Source organism: Taudactylus pleione, unplaced genomic scaffold (assembly GCF_031769625.1).
Source record: "Taudactylus pleione unplaced genomic scaffold, aTauple2 ptg000475l, whole genome shotgun sequence".
Lineage (NCBI taxonomy): Eukaryota > Metazoa > Chordata > Amphibia > Anura > Myobatrachidae > Taudactylus > Taudactylus pleione.
The window spans coordinates 1,023,816-1,043,195 of record NW_028284877.1 but is presented as its reverse complement, the minus strand read 5'-3'; the positions used below and the strand labels follow the sequence as shown (position 1 = coordinate 1,043,195).

At 50.4% G+C, this 19,380-nt stretch overlaps 1 protein-coding gene across 5 annotated transcripts in view; it reads left to right on the top strand.

The window, feature by feature from the left end:
• Positions 1 to 2,048: 2,048 nt before the first annotated feature.
• Positions 2,049 to 19,380, top strand: part of PPFIBP2 (PPFIB scaffold protein 2) — a 234,536-nt gene continuing 217,204 nt past the window's right edge. For 2 of the 5 annotated variants that reach the window (XM_088449009.1, XM_088449007.1), the window contains exon 1: positions 2,049 to 2,254. The gene's annotated coding sequence lies outside the window, so the exon portion shown is untranslated. The remainder of the gene's footprint in view (positions 2,255 to 19,380) is intronic. The other 3 variants (XM_088449010.1, XM_088449008.1, XM_088449014.1) reach the window with 3 other exon arrangements.

Here is a 19,380-nt window from a genome sequence, read left to right as displayed (position 1 = left end):
TCTCTGTCACTCTCCCTTCCCCTCCTTCCTTCTCTGCCTGTCTCCCTCCCTGTCCCTTCCTCCCTCTCTCACCCTTCCCCCTCTCTCTCTGTCTGTCTCCCTCCCTGTCCCTTCCCCCTCTCTCTCTCACTCTCTTTATCTATCTTTATCTATGTATAGCTCTTTCTATGGGCTCCATTTACTAACACATTTTTTTACACTAACGATATTTGGCACTAGCGCTTGCCGCAATTATTTTTAAATCCCAAATGTTATCATTGAGGTGCTCGCTGGCAAGCGCTAGTGTCATAATACCCGGCAGCGCTGTTTCTCTCTTTAAGCAGCGCTGCCGAATGAAGTATGCGCAGTCCAGCAGCCCAGACGCAGAGGGGATCTGGAAGGGGAGCCATATTGTTTGTGGGGACTGTTTCTGATTCCCTTATCTGTCCCTGGCTGCCTCTCCTCTAGGGTAACTGAGCTGTAATGGCTGCCAGTTATCAGCAACAGTCCGCAGAAACAAGCCTGGCCACCACAGCAACCTCTCTTGGGTGAGGGCGCTGGATAGTGTGTACTGGGGGAGGTAGGGGTTGAGGGGCGGTCGGTCACAGGGTGCTGTGTGGGCGGGGAACACTGTACACCCTGCACCCATAATATTACTTACCTCTCCAAAGTCCCGCGTCGGCGCGGGCGTGCGGCACTGGAAAACGACTGGAAAATGGCCGTGGCTGCCATTTTCCCGTCATTTGCACATGCACAGTATAGGGAAAATGACCTGTGCATACACTATAGACTCTGGGCACACTCTAGTGCCCAGAGTCTATAACTCTGGCGCTGGCCGCGCACAGCTCGGAGACTGCACACGGGCTCCCTCCTCTCTAGAAACTACCCTGTGTGTGGGTGAGTGGAATGCTGCTGTGCTCTGTAGAGAGAATGGGGGAGGGTGGAAATGGACGGAGAGGTACTGTGTACTGGGGGAAGGGGATCTGCTGACACGCTGGATTCTGGGTAGACCCGGATGCTGGGTCAGACAGCTGGGAGCATAGCGCTCGTCAGCGCAAGATAACAACTGCAGCAGGATAGAAAAATCATGTCCGCTATGCTGCCGGGAGTCGGTTCCCAGCAGTGTTGCAGACATGATTTAGGGGCCTATTTACTAAGCAGTGTTAGGAGACAGAGTGAAAAGTGATAAGAAAGTGATAAGGCACCAGCCAATCAGCTCTCAACTGTCATTTTTTAAACACAGCCTGTGAGATGACAGTTGGGAACTGATTGGCTGGCACATTATCACTTTCTTATCACTTTTCACTCTGTCTCCTAACACTGCTAGGTAAATAGACCCCTTAGTATGCTGCCACCTTGCCGGTCAGTGGAGACTCCAGTGGCAAGGTAAGGGGCATAGTAGTTGCTGCATGAGGCCGTGACAATTTTATGGATGGGGCCCCCACAACTTAGTTGCCCCTGGGCCCCACAAGTCTTAATCTATGGCTGTGTTTGAAAAATGGCCGTTAGGAACTGATTGGCTGTTACCTTATCACCGTTCACTTTATCTCCTAACACAGCTTAGTAAACTGACACCTTTATCTCTATCCACTCTCCAAGGCTGTACAATGACAGTGGTTAGTCCATTTATCTATCTCCACTTTATCTCTCTCCGAGGCTTGATACATCTCTCCCTAAATCTGAACGATGTCTTCAGAGGCTATAATTGAGGTGGAGTGCTGGTGTTTTGGAGATCACAATCCCGCGTGTTGTGTATTTATCATTTAAATACAAAAGGAAAATTACATCATTAAACATATTTTTAAGAGTACAGTATTGTTTCTTTTTATTTTGTTATTTTCTGATAATAAAGTACAGTTTCCCTCATCTAGGAAGAGAAGCAAATCCTCTGTGAGAGTCCTACCCGTCATTTTAGCCTGCAGGATAATGAGGAAGGGTCCCTTTAAAATAACTCTTTAAACTTGGGATTGTTGAGTAGATACAGTGGCTCAGAGCACTAACGAAGCTGGAGAGATACCTCCCTGTATTTCCTTGTTAGTCAGCCACAGAGGAGGCTGAACTTGACAATTTGTAGTAATCAAATTGTAGATATTCTTGTTTTTCATGGGCAGTGTTCAGCATTATTGCGAGCATGTGGTTTTGGTGTGGTGTTCCCTCTTGCAAGGCTTGTCATTAGCCTCAAAGTACAGTATGCAGTGTGATGTGATTACAGGGACGACTTTCACAGATTAAACAGCCGGGCAAAGGATCCCTGCAGCTGTCGGAATACGGAAAGGTACCTTTTATAACTCGCTCCGTCTCGGTTTTCTATGTGCTAGCTTGTAATGTCATGTATTATGTAGTTTTCAATTGTTGTGTTCCTATTGTATTCTTTATATAGCAGATAGACACCCCCACCCTATTAGGTGTGATCTAAGCGAATGACAGGTTTAAATGTGTTGACTTTAGCCAATTTAGCAAAGAAAAATATTTTTAGACAAAGGTTTAGAAGTTTTAGCTCCATTGGATGCAATGGGTCCAGATATTGCTTTTAAATATCTCCATATGAAAAGTGTCTGCGATCGGGTTGTCTCCTTAGTATTTTAAGATAAACAGCAATGTGAAAGAGAAGATATTTAATGTATGTTGGTCAAATATTGAGGAGTGTCTAAGATGTAGTCTGACAGAACTGGTCTGACAGTAGGGAGTTGGGCTCATCTGTGAAGTTTGTGCTATACTGTACGCCCATTTGTACGTAGTGGATCTCGTTTACATGCTGGACGAGCACCATAAATCACTTTGGTTTGCACCAGTGCTCCTATGTGCACTAGGGGCCTGATTCAGACCCGCTCGCAAGCGCGTCGATGGTGGGGCACTGCACACACGCGGCGTGCATACTGCGCGTGTGCAAGCTCCGGAGCGAGTGAGAAATTCACCCCGCTGCGGGGCTCGCTACAAACGGGGCGACTGTCAATGTTGATCGACAGCTCGCCCCGTTTTGTAGGCGGGGAGGGGGGCTGGCTGGCCTAACGGAGGTGTTCCCGAAGGAACGCCTGCCGTTTGAGGGCGGCCCTACTGACATCACTGGTGATGTCAGTAGTGAGCTTCCTGCTCTATTAGAGAAGGAAGCTCACTGGGGCTTGCGGGAATGAGACCCTACCACAAGGGTCTCGTCGCAGGCTGGATGGTCGCGATCGTCGCAACCATCACCTGGCCGCTTGCAAAAGTTGTGGGTGGTCACCCACAGCTTAGCGAGCGGCCAGGAGGCCGGTTTTGAAAAAAAAAGCGGCCGCCCTGATTCAGAGCGAGCACTCGCTTTTGCAAGCGGCTCTGAATCAGGGCCTAGGTGTGCACTTAGCTTTGTGGTCAGGTAGAAATTTGGGGTTTTTGTACCCCTTGGTCTCATAATCCCCTTATCTCCTATCAGAGCCAACCTGTCAATCTTCTTCAGATTTAATGAGTCCTACACAAAAGCTTGGAGTCATAGAGTAGTGTCAAGGGGTGGGCATCACATCATTGGGGTGCAGTATGTCATCACAGAGGGCATGGCAGGGAGCAGTATGTCATCACAGGGGGCATGGCAGGGAGCAGTATGTCATCACAGAGGGCATGGCAGGGAGCAGTATGTCATCACAGGGGCATGGCATGGAGCAGTATGTCATCACAGAGGGCATGGCAGGGAGCAGTATGTCATCACAGGGGGCATGGCAGGGAGCAGTATGTCATCACAGGGGGCATGGCACGGAGCAGTATGTCATCACAGAGGGCATGGCAGGGAGCAGTATGTCATCACAGAGGGCATGGCAGGGAGCAGTATGTCATCACAGAGGGCATGGCAGGGAGCAGTATGTCATCACAGGGGGCATGGCATGGAGCAGTATGTCATCACAGAGGGCATGGCAGGGAGCAGTATGTCATCGTAGAGGGCATGGCAAGGAGCAGTATGTCATCGCAGGGGACATGGCAGGGAGCAGTATGTCATCACAGAGGGCATGGCAGGGAGCAGTATGTCATCACAGAGGGCATGGCAGGGAGCAGTATGTCATCGGAGAGGGCATGGCAAGGAGCAGTATGTCATCGCAGGGGACATGGCAGGGAGCAGTATGTCATCGCAGAGGGCATGGCAGGGAGCAGTATGTCATCGCAGAGGGCATGGCAGGGAGCAGTATGTCATCGCAGAGGGCATGGCAGGGAGCAGTATGTCATCACAAGGGGCATGGCATGGAGCAGTATGTCATCACAGAGGGCATGGCAGGGAGCAGTATGTCATCACAGAGGGCATGGCAGGGAGCAGTATGTCATCACAGAGAGCATGGCATGGAGCAGTATGTCATCACAGGGGGCATGGCAGGGAGCAGTATGTCATCACAGAGGGCATGGCAGGGAGCAGTATGTCATCGCAGGGGACATGGCAGGGAGCAGTATGTCATCACAGAGGGCATGGCAGGGAGCAGTATGTCATCACAGAGGGCATGGCAGGGAGCAGTATGTCATCACAGAGCATGGCAGAGAGGGGACATGCCAGGGAGCAGTATGTCATCACAGGGGGCATGGCAGGGAGCAGTATGTCATCACAGAGGGCATGGCAGGGAGCAGTATGTCATCACAGAGGGCATGGCAGGGAGCAGTATGTCATCACAGAGGGCATGGCAGGGAGCAGTATGTCATCACAGGGGGCATGGCACGGAGCAGTATGTCATCACAGAGGGCATGGCAGGGAGCAGTATGTCATCACAGGGGGCATGGCACGGAGCAGTATGTCATCACAGAGGGCATGGCAGGGAGCAGTATGTCATCACAGAGAGCATGGCATGGAGCAGTATGTCATCACAGGGGGCATGGCAGGGAGCTGTATGTCATCACAGAGGGCATGGTAGGGAGCAGTATGTCATCGCAGGGGACATGGCAGGGAGCAGTATGTCATCGCAGAGGGCATGGCAGGGAGCAGTATGTCACCACAGAGGGCATGGCAGGGAGCAGTATGTCATCACAGAGCATGGCAGAGAGGGGACATGCCAGGGAGCAGTATGTCATCACAGGGGGCATGGCAGGGAGCAGTATGTCATCACAGGGGGCATGGCAGGGAGCAGTATGTCATCACAGAGGGCATGACAGGGAGCAGTATGTCATCACAGGGGGCATGGCAGGGAGCAGTATGTAATCACAGAGGGCATGGCAGGGAGCAGTATGTCATCACAGGGGGCATGGCAGGGAGCAGTATGTCATTACAGAGGGCATGGCAGGGAGCAGTATGTCATCGCAGGGGACATGGCAGGGAGCAGTATGTCATCACAGAGCATGGCAGAGAGGGGACATGCCAGGGAGCAGTATGTCATCACAGGGGGCATGGCAGGGAGCAGTATGTCATCACAGAGGGCATGGCAGGGAGCAGTATGTCATCGCAGGGGACATGGCAGGGAGCAGTATGTCATCACAGAGGGCATGGCAGGGAGCAGTATGTCATCACAGAGGGCATGGCAGGGAGCAGTATGTCATCACAGAGCATGGCAGAGAGGGGACATGCCAGGGAGCAGTATGTCATCACAGGGGGCATGGCAGGGAGCAGTATGTCATCACAGAGGGCATGGCAGGGAGCAGTATGTCATCACAGAGGGCATGGCAGGGAGCAGTATGTCATCACAGAGGGCATGGCAGGGAGCAGTATGTCATCACAGGGGGCATGGCACGGAGCAGTATGTCATCACAGAGAGCATGGCAGGGAGCAGTATGTCATCACAGGGGGCATGGCACGGAGCAGTATGTCATCACAGAGGGCATGGCAGGGAGCAGTATGTCATCACAGAGAGCATGGCATGGAGCAGTATGTCATCACAGGGGGCATGGCAGGGAGCTGTATGTCATCACAGAGGGCATGGCAGGGAGCAGTATGTCATCGCAGGGGACATGGCAGGGAGCAGTATGTCATCACAGAGGGCATGGCAGGGAGCAGTATGTCACCACAGAGGGCATGGCAGGGAGCAGTATGTCATCACAGAGCATGGCAGAGAGGGGACATGCCAGGGAGCAGTATGTCATCACAGGGGGCATGGCAGGGAGCAGTATGTCATCACAGGGGGCATGGCAGGGAGCAGTATGTCATCACAGAGGGCATGACAGGGAGCAGTATGTCATCACAGGGGGCATGGCAGGGAGCAGTATGTCATCACAGAGGGCATGGCAGGGAGCAGTATGTCATCACAGGGGGCATGGCAGGGAGCAGTATGTCATTACAGAGGGCATGGCAGGGAGCAGTATGTCATCGCAGGGGACATGGCAGGGAGCAGTATGTCATCACAGAGCATGGCAGAGAGGGGACATGCCAGGGAGCAGTATGTCATCACAGGGGGCATGGCAGGGAGCAGTATGTCATCACAGGGGGCATGGCAGGGAGCAGTATGTCATCACAGAGGGCATGATAGGGAGCAGTATGTCATCACAGAGGGCATGGCAGGGAGCAGTATGTCATCACAGAGAGCATGGCAGGGAGCAGTATGTCATCGCAGGGGGCATGGCAGGGAGCAGTATGTCATCACAGGGGGCATGGCAGGGAGCAGTATGTCATCACAGAGCATGGCAGAGAGGGGACATGCCAGGGAGCAGTATGTCATCCCAGAGGGCATGGCAGGGAGCAATATATCATCGCAGGGGGCATGGCAGGGTGCAATATGTCATCGCAGGGGGCATGGCAGGGAGCAGTATGTCATCGCAGTGGGCATGGCAGGGAGCAGTACGTCATCACAGGAGCATGGCAGGGAGCAGTACATCATCACAGGAGCATGGCAGGGAGCAATATGTTATCACAGGAGCATGGCAGGGAGCAATATGTCATCGCAGGGGGCATGGCAGGGAGCAGTACGTCATCACAGGAGCATGGCAGGGAGCAGTATGTCATCACAGAGGGCATGGCAGGGAGCAGTATGTCATCACAGGGGGCATGGCACGGAGCAGTATGTCATCACAGAAGGCATGGCAGGGAGCAGTATGTCATCACAGAGGGCATGGCAGGGAGCAGTATGTCATCACAGGGGGCATGGCAGGGAGCAGTATGTCATCACAGGGGGCTGGCAGGGAGCAGTATGTCATCACAGGGGGCATGGCAGGGAGCAGTATGTCATCACAGAGGGCATGGCAGGGAGCAGTATGTCATCACAGAAGGCATGGCAGGGAGCAGTATGTCATCACAGGGGGCATGGCAGGGAGCAGTATGTCATCACAGGGGGCATGGCAGGGAGCAGTATGTCATCACAGAGGGCATGTCAGGGAGCAGTATGTCATCACGGGGCATGGCAGTGAGCAGTATGTCATCACAGAGGGCATGGCAGGGAGCAGTATGTCATCGCAGGGGGACATGGCAGGGAGCAGTATGTCATCACAGAGCATGGCAGAGAAGGGACATGCCAGGGAGCAGTATGTCATCACAAGGGGCATGGCAGGGAGCAGTATGTCATCACAGGGGGCATGGCAGGGAGCAGTATGTAATCACAGAGGGCATGACAGGGAGCAGTATGTCATCACAGGGGGCATGGCAGGGAGCAGTATGTCATCACAGAGGGCATGGCAGGGAGCAGTATGTCATCGCAGGGGGCATGGCAGGGAGCAGTATGTCATCACAGGGGGCATGGCAGGGAGCAGTATGTCATCACAGAGCATGGCAGAGAGGGGACATGCCAGGGAGCAGTATGTCATCCCAGAGGGCATGGCAGGGAGCAATATGTCATCGCAGGGGGCATGACAGGGTGCAATATGTCATCGCAGGGGGCATGGCAGGGAACAGTATGTCATCACAGTGGGCATGGCAGGGAGCAGTACATCATCACAGGAGCATGGCAGGGAGCAATATGTTATCACGGGAGCATGGCAGGGAGCAATATGTCATCGCAGGGGGCATGGCAGGGAGCAGTACGTCATCACAGGAGCATGGCAGGGAGCAACGTCATCACAGGAGCATGGCAGGGAGCAATATGTCATCGCAGTGGACATGGCAGGGAGCAGGATGTACTACTAATTACTAGGGGTGTGCACCGGCCACTTTTCGTGTTTTGTGTTTTGGTTTTGGATCTGGATCTTTCTTCGTGTTTTGGATCTGGATTGGTTTTGCCAAAACCACCCTTCCGTGTTTTGGGTTCTGGGTTTTGTGTTTTGGATCTGTATTTTTTTGAAAAAAAGCATAAAAACAGCTAAAATCACAGAATTTGTAGGTTTTTCTGCTCCTATGCTATTATTAACCTCAATAACCTTAATTTCCACTCATTTCCAGTCTATTCTGAACACCTCACACCTCACAATAGTGTTTTTATGTCCAAAAGGTTGCACCGAGGTAGCTGGATGACTATGCTAAGCGACACGAGTGGGCGGCACAAACACGTGACCCATCTAGGAGTGACACTGCAGTGGCAGACAGGATGGCAGTTAGAAAAACTAGGCCCCAAACTGTACATAATGCAAAGAAAAAAAGAGGTGCAAGATGGAATTGTCCTTGGGCCCTCCCACCCACCCTTATGTTGTATAAACAGGACATGCACACTTTAACAAATCAATCATTTCAGCGCCAGGGTCTGCCACACAACTGTGGCTGAAATGATTGGTTCGTTTGGGCCCCCACAAAACAAGCTGGCAATTAATGTGTCCCTGCACAAACTGGCTCTACGGAGGCAAGATGTCATCCTCATCCTCCTCATCCACCGATTCCTCACCCTCTTCAGTGTGTACATCCTCATCCTCACAAAGTATTAACTCGTCCCCACTTGAATCCACCACCACAGGTCCCTCTGTACGTTCTGGAGGCTGGTCTCCCTGGAAGAGCTGATAATTCATTTTGATGAACATCATCTTCTCCACATTCTGTGGAAGCAACCTCCTACGCCTTTCGCTGACAAGGTTCCCGGCTGCACTAAACACTCTTTCGGAGTACACACTGGAGGGGGGGCAACTCAGGTAAAATAGAGCCAGTTTGTACAGGGGCCTCCAAATTGCCTCTTTTTCCTGCCAGTACAGGTATGGACTGTCTGACATGCCTACTTGGATGCTGTCACCGATGTAATCCTCCACCATTCTGTCAATGGTGACAGTATCATATGCAGTGACAGTAGACATGTCAGAAATTGTTGCCAGGTCCTTCAGTCCGGACCAGATGTCCAAACTTGGTCCTGCCTGCCCTGCATCACCGCCAGCGGGTTGCTTAGGATACCTAAGTTTTTTCCTGGCAGCCCCAGTTGCGGGAGAAAATGAAGAAGGAGCCGTTGACGTGTCACGTTCCGCTTCAGCTGACAGTGTGTTCACCAGCAGGTCTTTGCACCTCTGCAGGCTTGTGTCGGCCGGAAAGAGAGACACCACATAGGCTTTAAACCTAGGATCGAGCACGGTGGCCAAAATGTAGTGGTCTGATTTCAACAGATTGACCACCCTGGAATCCTGGCAAAGCGAATGAAGGGCTTCATCCACAAGTCCCACATGCCGAGCGGAATCGCTCCGTCTTAGCTCCTCCTTCACTTTCTCCAGCTGCTTCTGCAAAAGCCTGATGAGGGGAATGACCTGACTCAAGCTGGCAGTGTCTGAACTGACTTCACGTGTGGCAAGTTCGAAGGGCTGAAGAACCTTGCACAACACGGAAATCATTCTCCACTGCGCTTGAGTCAGGTGCATACCCCCTCCTTTGCCTATGTCATAGGTGGATGTATAGGCTTGTATGGCCTTTTGCTGCTCCTCCATCCTCTGAAGCATATAGAGGGTTGAGTTCCACCGCGTCACAACCTCTTGCTTCAGGTGATGGCGGGGCAGGTTCAAGAGTGTTTGCTGGCGCTCCAGTCTTTGGCACGCAGTCGCTGAATGGCGAAAGTGGCCAGAAATTTTTCGGGCCACCCAAAGCGTCTCCTGCACGCCCCTGTCGCTTTTCAGAAAATTCTGCACCACCAAGTTTATTGTGTGAGCAAAACATGGGACGTGCTGGAATTTGCCCAGATGTAATGCCCGCACAATATTGGTGGCGTTGTCAGATATCACAAATCCCCAGGAGAGTCTAAGTGGGGTAAGCCACTGGGCGATGATTTCCCTCAGTTTCTCTAAGAGGTTGTCGGCGGTGTGCCTCTTACTGAAACCGGTGATACACAGCGTAGCCTGCCTTGTAACGAGCTGGCGTTTCTGAGATGCTGCTACTGGTGACGCTGCTGCTGTTGCTGCGTAAGGTGATACATCTACCCAGTGGGCTGTCACAGTCATATAGTCCTTAGTCTGCCCTGTTCCACTTGTCCACATGTCCGTGGTTAAGTGGACATTGTGTACAACGGCATTTTTCAGGACACTGAGGACACTTTTTCTGACGTTTCTGTACAGTCTCGGTATCACCTGCCTAGTGAAGTGGAATCTAGACGGGATTTGGAACCGGGGACACACTACCTCCATCAATTGTCTAAATCCCACTGCACTAATGGCGGATACCGGACGCACGTCTAACACCAACATAGCAGTCAAGGCCTCAGTTATACGTTTTGCTTCAGGATGACTGCTGTCGTACTTCATCCTCCTCGCTAAGGACTGTTGGAGGGTCAATTGTTTAGTAAAAGTAGTGGTGTTCCTACTTCCTCTCTGGGATGATGAACGACTCCCAGCAGCAGCAGCAACAGCAGCAGCGGCAGCAGTAGGCGTAGCAATGCAGGATCCTCCGGAGGAATCCCGGATAGGAGAGTCAGTCATGCCAGTGATATGGCCTGCAGGACTACTTCCGATCCTGACTAAGGAGGAAATTGACGAGGAGGGAGTTGACGGTGTGGTTTGCAGGCGCTTGGATACAACAGGACAACGGGATTTAGGTGTCCCTGGACTGCTTACGGTCTGAGCCAAAGTTTCTGAACTTGACAGTAACTTTTTATGAACGCGCTGCAGGTGCCGTATAAGGGAGGATGTTCCTAGGTGGTTGACGTCCCTACCCCTACTTATTTCACCTTTACATATGGTACATATGGCAAGACAGTTGTTGTCCGGATTTGGATAGAAATATTGCCAGACCAAAGAGGTGGAATGTTTGGTCTTCTGCCCAGGCATGACCGTGATGGGCTTTTTCATCCCACGGACAACAACTGTCTCCCCCGGAGCCTGATTTAAACAAACCACATCACCATCAGAATCCTCCTCGCCAACTTCCTCCTCAGCGCCAGCTACACCAGTATCCTCATCCTGTTGTACTTCAACAGTGACATCTTCAATTTGCATATCAGCAAGTGGACTGTGGGTGCTCCTTTCAGCACTTGCAGGGGGCGTGCAAATGGTGGAAAGAGCCACCTCTTCCCGTCCAGTGCTGGGAAGGTCAGGCATCGCAACCACCACCACACTTGGACTCTCCTTGGGGATTTGTGATATCTTCTTAGAAAGCACAGTTCTTCGCTGTGCTTTTGCCAGCTTAACTCTTTTGATTTTTTTAGTGGGAGGAGTGCTTCCATCGTCATGTGAAGCTGAACCACTAGTCATGAACATACTAGGGATCGACCTTAGCCGTTCCTTGCCACTCCGTGTCGTAAATGGCATATTGGCAAGTTTACGTTTCTCTTCAGCTGATTTAAATGTCTTTTTCAAGGTCATTTTCCTGAACTTTGCCATTTGGGATTGTATGTGCCCTCTACTATGACATTGGGCATCGGCCTTGGCAGACGACGTTGATGGCATGTTATCGTCTATGTCATGACTAGTGGCAGCAGCTTCAGCACTAGGAGGAAGTGGTTCTTGATCTTTCTCTATTTTATTTTTATCGGAGAAAGTTTGGTCCTCCATTTATGTTATATCGATTTGATATATACGTGCGGCTAAACACAGAAAATAATTTTTTTTTTGGTTTGGACTGGAGTGTACTTTGTGGGTTACAGCACCCTTTAACGGTCAAGCCAGCCGGCCCTTTACTTATGACACAGGCGCACTCTTGGCACTACTTTGTTGATGCACGTGCGGCTACTGCGCACACAATTCACAAACACAGAAAATAATTTTTTTTTGGTTTGGACTGGAGTGTACTTTGGGGGTTACAGCACCCTTTAACGATCAAGCCAGCCGGCCCTTTACTTATGACACAGGCGCACGCTTGGCACTACTTTGTTGATGCACGTGCGGCTACTGCGCACACAATTCACAAACACAGAAAATAATTTTTTTTTGGTTTGGACTGGAGTGTACTTTCGGGGGTTACAGCACCCTTTAACGGTCAAGCCAGCCGGCCCTTTACTTATGACACAGGCGCACGCTTGGCACTACTTTGTTGATGCACGTGCGGCTACTGCGCACACAATTCACAAACACAGAAAATAAATTTTTTTTGGTTTGGACTGGAGTGTACTTTCGGGGGTTACAGCACCCTTTAACGGTCAAGCCAGCCGGCCCTTTACTTATGACACAGGCGCACGCTTGGCACTACTTTGTTGATGCACGTGCGGCTACTGCGCACACAATTCACAAACACAGAAAATAATTTTTTTTTAGGTTTGGACTGGAGTGTACTTTCGGGGGTTACAGCACCCTTAACGGTCAAGCCAGCCGGCCCTTTACTTATGACACAGGCGCACGCTTGGCACTACTTTGTTGATGCACGTGCGGCTACTGCGCACACAATTCACAAACACAGAAAATAATTTTTTTTTTGGTTTGGACTGGAGTGTACTTTCGGGGGTTACAGCACCCTTTAACGGTCAAGCCAGCCGGCCCTTTACTTATGACACAGGCGCACGCTTGGCACTACTTTGTTGATGCACGTGCGGCTACTGCGCACACAATTCACAAACACAGAAAATAATTTTTTTTTGGTTTGGACTGGAGTGTACTTTCGGGGGTTACAGCACCCTTTAACGGTCAAGCCAGCCGGCCCTTTACTTATGACACAGGCGCACGCTTGGCACTACTTTGTTGATGCACGTGCGGCTACTGCGCACACAATTCACAAACACAGAAAATAATTTTTTTTTGGTTTGGACTGGAGTGTACTTTCGGGGGTTACAGCACCCTTTAACGGTCAAGCCAGCCGGCCCTTTACTTATGACACAGGCGCACGCTTGGCACTACTTTGTTGATGCACGTGCGGCTACTGCGCACACAATTCACAAACACAGAAAATAATTTTTTTTTGGTTTGGACTGGAGTGTACTTTCGGGGGTTACAGCACCCTTTAACGGTCAAGCCAGCCGGCCCTTTACTTATGACACAGGCGCACTCTTGGCACTACTTTGTTGATGCACGTGCGGCTACTGCGCACACAATTCACAAACACAGAAAATAATTTTTTTTTAGGTTTGGACTGGAGTGTACTTTCGGGGGTTACAGCACCCTTAACGGTCAAGCCAGCCGGCCCTTTACTTATGACACAGGCGCACGCTTGGCACTACTTTGTTGATGCACGTGCGGCTACTGCGCACACAATTCACAAACACAGAAAATAATTTTTTTTTAGGTTTGGACTGGAGTGTACTTTCAGGGGTTACAGCACCCTTAACGGTCAAGCCAGCCGGCCCTTTACTTATGACACAGGCGCACGCTTGGCACTACTTTGTTGATGCACGTGCGGCTACTGCGCACACAATTCACAAACACAGAAAATAATTTTTTTTGGTTTGGACTGGAGTGTACTTTCGGGGGTTACAGCACCCTTTAACGGTCAAGCCAGCTGGCCCTTTACTTATGACACAGGCGCACGCTTGGCACTACTTTGTTGATGCACATGCGGCTACTGCGCACACAATTCACAAACACAGAAAATAATTTTTTTTTAGGTTTGGACTGGAGTGTACTTTCGGGGGTTACAGCACCCTTAACGGTCAAGCCAGCCGGCCCTTTACTTATGACACAGGCGCACGCTTGGCACTACTTTGTTGATGCACGTGCGGCTACTGCGCACACAATTCACAAACACAGAAAATAATTTTTTTTTTGGTTTGGACTGGAGTGTACTTTCGGGGGTTACAGCACCCTTAACGGTCAAGCCAGCCGGCCCTTTACTTATGACACAGGCGCACGCTTGGCACTACTTTGTTGATGCACGTGCGGCTACTGCGCACACAATTCACAAACACAGAAAATAATTTTTTTTTGGGTTTGGACTGGAGTGTACTTTCGGGGGTTACAGCACCCTTAACGGTAAAGCCAGCCGGCCCTTTACTTATGACACAGGCGCACGTTTGGCACTACTTTGTTGATGCACGTGCGGCTACTGCGCACACAATTCACAAACACAGAAAATAATTTTTTTTTTGGTTTGGACTGGAGTGTACTTTCGGGGGTTACAGCACCCTTAACGGTCAAGCCAGCCGGCCCTTTACTTATGACACAGGCGCACGTTTGGCACTACTTTGTTGATGCACGTGCGGCTACTGCGCACACAATTCACAAACACAGAAAATAATTTTTTTTTTGGTTTGGACTGGAGTGTACTTTCGGGGGTTACAGCACCCTTAACGATCAAGCCAGCCGGCCCTTTACTTATGACACAGGCGCACGCTTGGCACTACTTTGTTGATGCACGTGCGGCTACTGCGCACACAATTCACAAACACAGAAAATAATTTTTTTTTGGTTTGGACTGGAGTGTACTTTCGGGGGTTACAGCACCCTTTAACGGTCAAGCCAGCCGGCCCTTTACTTATGACACAGGCGCACGCTTGGCACTACTTTGTTGATGCACGTGCGGCTACTGCGCACACAATTCACAAACACAGAAAATATATTATTTTTTTAGCACTTGGGGGGAGCACCCCTGATGGACAGAGCACCCCCTGGACAACACTACAGCACCCCTTTAGGACTGGGACACTGCACAGGACTTTGGAGTGGACACAGCCCCTATGGAGAACTGACTGCACAACACAGTCCAGCCAGCCCCTATGGACTTTGAAGTAGTGGACACAGCCCCTATTAACAACAGCAGCACAGCACAACACAGCCAGCCCCTATGGACTTTGAAGTAGTGGACAACAGCAGCACTACACTACACTACACTACACAGCACTAACTCCCACCCTCCCTCTTCACTGTCCACAGCCGAGTGAGAAAATGGCGCCGACGCGGGTACCTTATATAGGATCCAAAACCCGCGAGACTCGGAAGGCGGGATGATGACGTTTTGCCTCGATGTCAGATCCGAGTCAGGCGGGAAAAGTCGAGCCTGACTCGGATCGGACTCGGATCGGGGGGGCTCGGGGGGGTTCGGATTTCAGAAATCCGAACCCGCTCACCCCTACTAATTACAGGGGGCATGGCTGGGAGCAATATGTCATCACAGGGGGCATGGCAGGGAGCAGGATGTACTACTAATTACAGGGGGCATGGCTGGGAGCAATATGTCATCGCAGGCGACATGGCAGGGAGCAGGATGTACTACTAATTACAGGGGGCATGGCAGGGAGCAGTATGTCATCACAGGGGGCATGGCAGGGAGCAGTATGTACTACTAATTACATGGGGCATGGCTGGGAGCAATATGTCATCGCAGGGGACATGGCAGGGAGCAGGATGTACTACTAATTACAGGGGGCATGGCAGGGAGCAATATGTCATCGCAGGGGACATGGCAGGGAGCAGGATGTACTGCTAATTACAGGGGGCATGGCAGGGAGCAGTATGTCATCACAGGGGGCATGGCAGGGAGCAGTATGTACTACTAATTACAGGGGGCATGGCTGGGAGCAATATGTCATTACAGGGGGGCATGGCAAGTTGCAGTATGTTATCAGAGGGGGGCATGGGAGGGAGCAGACAAAGGGGCCCATTTATCATTATTTGCGACATTCCCCATTGTTGGGGGATAACCGCAGATAATTAGTATCCCCCAGATGTATTTTGGAGGGATGGCAGCAGAGATCGGAGATACAGTATCTGCTGCTGCCCCTCCATTTCCGATAGTAGCCGCATTTCTAGAGCTCACTCTAGGTCCATCGACCTGGCAGGGTGCCGGACCTAGAGAAAGGGCACTCTGGCCCGGCACTTACCAACATGCCAGGCTGCCCCCAAGCTCTCCCTTTACCGTGAACAGAAGCTGGGTGCATGCGCCCAGCATCTATTCGCTGGCGGTGATTGCTATAGCGCAATTTTCTCTACCCGCGGGACACTGCAGCCCACGGATGGGGATGGTACCCGGCAGGCAGTATTAGCGGGGCGCTACCCTGCTAATACAGCCTAGCGGGAACGCTGGGTTTCTATGGGGGATGTGATGCTGTCGGATTTACCCAGCATTCCAGAGCTTGGTCCCTGTGGCTAACGCCAATTAAAGATGGCGCTGTGCTGCTGTAGCCTGTGGGCTACAGATCGCAAAAATTACCGGCAATGGCCGTGGCATATGTGTGCTCTGTAGAATACACATGTGCTGGAGTCCCGGCACAGGAGTGAAGAGACCGCTGCCAGGGTCACTTCGCTCCCTGCTCAGGGACGTGCGCCTTTTACACCCCTGTTCCTGCAATACTGCAATGCGGCCATTGTATGTGATCATTGATAAATGGGTCCCAAAGACATGTCACAATTAAACAAAGATTATTTTTGAGGTTAGATCACCTTTACAAAGTTACAAAGTTTCCAATATCTGCTGAACTGGCCATATTGAGGCTTCTCCATATCAGGGGGTGATTCCTTATATCCAGGGGAACCCATGATCAGATATAGCCGAGGGCCCTGGAGCCTTAGCTTAGCTCAGTTGGAACTGAATTGCTGAATCAGCCCCACTGACCACTGGCACGTGCTGTACTGGTACATCTGTGTGTACCCGAGGGTCTGATTCAGCAAGGAACGCAGTTGCTAATACGCACGCAATCGGTCGATTAATTCGCAGTGTGCGTGCGTGAACTAGCAATTTCGATGGGAACTGTGATTGGTGACGCTACGCAGAGCAGAGTGATTGACAGGAAGTGCCGTTTGTGAGTGGTGACGGGGGGGGGTGGTCGGGCAAATGCAGGCGTGCCAGGTCGTTTCAACGCCATTGCAGGGGCGTAAGTTAACCACGGCGTGGCAATAAGCAGCCAAAGCACTGATAGCGTGCGTGGCTGGTAGCAATTTCTGAGTAAGGTCAGGGCTTGTGCAAGTGTGCATATGGGTCCGATGTTACCGATGGTTTCGCTATGTTCCCCTAGTATACGGATGTGAGGGCGTCCTTATGTCAGGATGCGATCGCAATGTGAATGCAAACATTTAAATAGCACCGCTGATATTGGCAACTGCGATGCGTGCATATAAGCAGAATAACGATCCTTGCTGAATCAGGCCCTGAGTCTTAATCTGTGCAAAAGGGCTCCGAAAGAGCAGCAGCGGCTTTTCCTCACACCATGGTCCGTGGTATGTACAAAGTCACATCCTAGCGTCTCTGGTACACTGTGTCTTTTCACTGCATCTGCAATGCAACTAAGGTGCAGATTTTAAAGAAAATATGGTATGCTATGTATGCTATGTATGCTATGCCAGCTCAGAGCATCTCAGTGGTGCCGGGTGTCTTGCTGCGTATGGCATAAAGACTCAGGGGCCTATTCATCATAACATAAAATTCTCTGGAGGTAATTAAGTTTAGAATTCGCATGGAGTTCTACCTAATTCCTCTCCATAACTATCTATTCCGAAAAGCTGTCATTTTTGCGATGACAGCTTTTTGGAAATAGATACTTTTCCCTCTCTACAACCTTACCACAGCTGTAATCAGTGCTGCGCATGCGCTGTTACATTCGTAAAACCAGCGCATGCGCAGTACTACCTACAGCTGCAGTAATTTTGTGTGTCCCCCTCCAAACCCCACCTCCCCCCTCCGCTAACCTCCCTCCATACCGCACTTACTGTACCTGCCTGCTGCAGCGCTTCTGGCTCCGTTTCTTTTTCTAAACTTTATTGTGTTCTGCTGGAGAACACAGTGTCCGAGCAGTCACCGGAGCCAGAAGACGGACCAGAGCGCCGGAAGGAGACAGCGGGGGATCTCACCAGCTGGAAGCAGGTGTTACCTGCTATTCGCCACCTCACAGTGGCAAATAGTAACTCCATCAAATTCCAAAATACCTAATTTGATGAATACCACAATTTCCATATCCCCGTACTAATGTACTAATGTATGGGGAGAGTGGAAATTAATGCAGGGGGACTTAACCAGGAGATATCAGTGATAGCTCCTGTGTTAAGATACTTCATGAATACTAAAATAATGGTATTTAAGGAAAATGTCCTTTAGAAACGTTATTTTAGTGTTGATGAATAGGCCCCTCAGTGTATGAGGACACACATGTAGCTGCTTGTGACTATGGGCCGTATTCAATTAGCCGTGAAAAGCCGAGCCGCGATGTTTTTTGCTGCCTTCGCGTGGTTCTAAGCGATACTAAGATTTTAGGGAAATCAGTCTGTACCCCAGAAAAATCTGCACTAACATTAGAAATCAATATAGAAGTGTTCTAATAGCCCTAATAAAAGTATTTTGTGTTCTTAAAGTGTCAGAATTGGCTGTTATATGCTTATATGTATAAGTGCTGCTAAATTATAGAAGGGTCAAATTTGGGGTACATGAAAATGGGTACTAGCATATTTTGAAGTCTCTAAAGTGAAGATTTAAAAAATCTAAAACATACACCTGCTGCAGCCTCGTGCAATCCCAAAAACACCTGTCCCATCCATATAGCCCCCCAAAGTACCAGGCCCCCCACTTTTTCCCCATTTTCCAACACTTTTTTTCATTTTTGCCCAAAAAAATGACATGTCTTTTTTGGGGTCTTCTCAAAAAAGGTTTTAAGTTTTTTTGGACTGATTAGTCATTAGGGGAGGGGGGGTGTCCAAAGGGTTTTGGACCAAATCCCCACATTTGCACCCCAAAATAGTGATTTTGCACTTTCAATTCGCCGGCCTATACATAGAGAAAACTTTTCTCCTGTTTTTGTTTAATGCTTTTGTTTTTCGCTTAGGTGAAATCTCCTGGAATTGAATATGGAGATAAGTTGACAACAGGCGGAAAGTCCAAATCGGCGAAAACTTTTCTCCAAACGGTACTTTTCGTGGCTAATTGAATACGGCCCTATGGTGTCAATTCAGAGTTGTGCGCAAGTTGGATTGAACTAATTGCGCATATTCAGTATTACGCATCTATGTGACTGCACTGCACCGATCCAAACACTTGTGGAAATAGCCATCATCATTTATCATTGCGCATTTCCACCAGTCCTATACCTGGCACAGGAGGTCCTTCTAGAATCAGACGGATATCTGCAAACGCTCATTTCAGCAGTAATCTCTTCACTGCCTTATTAAATTTATGCTACATGTGAACGCCCCGATCTTTTTATACCACACCTTTCTGATACCGCCTGTCCTGGTCGCAATCTTTGTGCGTACACTCTGTGTAAAGCATGCGCTGAAGGGGTTTCCCGAAATAATCACTCAACTGTGTGAGCACTGGTACGAAGTGCGGGTTGCATGTGACTCAGAATCGGGCCGGTAGTGTTCTGTATT